The sequence below is a fragment of the Berghia stephanieae genome, chromosome 3 (genome assembly GCF_034508935.2).
Source record: "Berghia stephanieae isolate SIO BIC M18660-M18661 chromosome 3, UCSD_Bste_1.3, whole genome shotgun sequence".
NCBI lineage: Eukaryota > Metazoa > Mollusca > Gastropoda > Nudibranchia > Aeolidiidae > Berghia > Berghia stephanieae.
In genome coordinates this window covers 89,325,852-89,328,351 of record NC_088362.1, presented here as the reverse complement: position 1 = coordinate 89,328,351, position 2,500 = coordinate 89,325,852, and positions in this window count along the sequence as shown.

Here is a 2,500-nt window from a genome sequence, read left to right as displayed (position 1 = left end):
GATGACACTCGGCTTGTGACTCGTAGCTCTTGGTTTTATATTCAGCTCTGAGTGACGTCAATTTGATTCCTTGGAAAAGACTGCTTACATTTTTCTCAACATTCTCAGGCGTAATGTGATCTATGTCGGAAAAAAAAAAGTTATATCGCCAAACATGTATTGGGAGTCCCGATAGCTCAGTCGATAGTGCACTCTCTTCACACGCAATGGGGCTGAGATTGATCCCGATTGAAGTCGAGATTTCATTATTGCTGAACCGCGGTCACATCAGTAGTAATCGGGTGGCTGAGTCTGTTAGATCTGGAGGAATGTACTTTGCGTTAGACAAAGGGTAGCAAGCAATTGCTATTGCTCTTTTCACGTGATAGAAACAGGGATAACTCCGACTCCATGGGCATAATGGCTCTGACAGACTACTAACAGACATTTTGTCTCGTTCTCCCATGTTTCGTGTTGCTCTTAATTATGGAATGGCGTAAAGCTTTGAACACGTCTAGAGGCTGCATCTACCCTATATAAGCGCTCACGTTTCATCGAGAATGTGGCCTTTTACGATTGTTTTCCTTTGCTACATAAACATTAATTAGATCAGAGAGTGACGGGATCAAAATACAGTTATTCACAATTCGGTTTCTTCTGGATAGTCAGCACTTAGAGTCTGATGGTTTTGAGTATGGCGCTAGATGTGTGGCTTTGTAGTCTTGTAGTGTGACAATCGCCTTTGTACCAACGGTCTCAGGTTCGAGTCACGCTTTGGGCGGCGAAAAGTTGAGTACTTGGAAAAGGCTCTTTCTATACCTAGGTCCTTTTATTGTACACAGAGTAAGTGTTGTTGTTGACTTGGGATCCCTTGTATAGTGCCTAGAGCGCATAAGGGGATATTGATCTATATAAATGCTCAAGTTGTTATACAAGATTTGATCCTTAGTATTTATTCCGTCATGTGAACAGCCCACATCTTCGATTTGTCGTGTAAATATCACTGATCACTCTTTTGAGATGTTTCTGTCAGGGGGTCGGCATCATTGTACATATTATGGGTTGTGTCCTCGCTGATTTAATACATGCAACCTACTTTCCGCCAAACTCGGTTACATAAATTATTTATTGTACTTATCTGCTCATTAGCGATGCATTCACCTCCCATCAAAAAGGCTGATTAACTACCGAGTAGAGACGAGAAAAATAATGATATAATCTGGTTAGCCGCAGTGCTAGGAAATAAAGTTAGAGAAAAACTAAATTATTGCCCTGCATTAATTTCGTTTACCGAATCTAAAATCTTGAAATCTATATAGATAATCAAAGGTTATCAGAGGAAATGAAAAGCTAAATAGTGAACCAAAGTGTGATGTCAAACGGTTCCAATCTCATTGGAAATGTAAAACCACTCTTGTGTAAATGACCTTCTGGTTTCAAAGTGATGTCATCTTATTTTCTAGTCTAACAAAATTCTGATCTTCAAAACAGATCATCCATGCTCGCTATTTAACGATTTAACCTTTAAGAATCTGCTTATACACCCTGCTACTAAAATAGTTATGCCACCTTATGATTCAAGACCAAAGTGTGATGTCAAACGGTTCCAATCTCATTGGAAATGTAAAACCACTCTTGTGTAAATGACCTTCTGGTTTCAAAGTGATGTCATCTTATTTTCTAGTCTAACAAAATTCTGATCTTCAAAACAGATCATCCATGCTCGCTATTTAACGATTTAACCTTTAAGAATCTGCTTATACACCCTGCTACTAAAATAGTTATGCCACCTTATGATTCAAGATGAAATATTTTTTATTATTAGTCCTCCAGAGGCCTGTCCTAATAAAAAGACTACATCTTTCAATGATTCAGGAACCGGAAAAGTAAAAGGTGTGACGTCAAGACTTATTTTCCCTATTGTGTTGGACATAGCTCCTACAGTGTCAATAATACGTTTAGTGCTTCGGAAATTGAAATAAAACTCAGATCTCCAAACAGGCAGAGGTAGTCTATATTTTACACGTGGATTTTGTTTTTTACGCTAAACCTTCTCAAGTCGGATGTGATCTTGAAACGCGTAAGACGGTGACTTTTGTTTGGTAACTTCAGAGAATTGCAGATTAGTAGAGACATCAAGCAACTGCGAAAGCGACTTAGGAATCGCCAAACTACGTGTGTAGAGCGCTTTAGCCACATTGAGTGGATATTGCACTAGACGTCTATGTCAAAGGACAAAATTGGAAGTCATTCAGGGGAGTTTTACACATTATCATTTTGTAAAATCACATACTAGGCCTGTAATTTCCATCTTTGTTTTTCTCTCTTTTTAAAACAATTGGTGTATCGTTGACAATTGTCAAGTCTGCCTTAACCTTGCTTGTAAAAGGTTCATAACCATTTTGTACGGAAGGAAAAACTTTTCTATTTTTCGCGGCTTACTTTTACTTTTCCAGGTTTCATCGGTCACTTATCAGCTGTGGGCAAATCGATGAAACCACAAACTCAGTGACGAAATTTT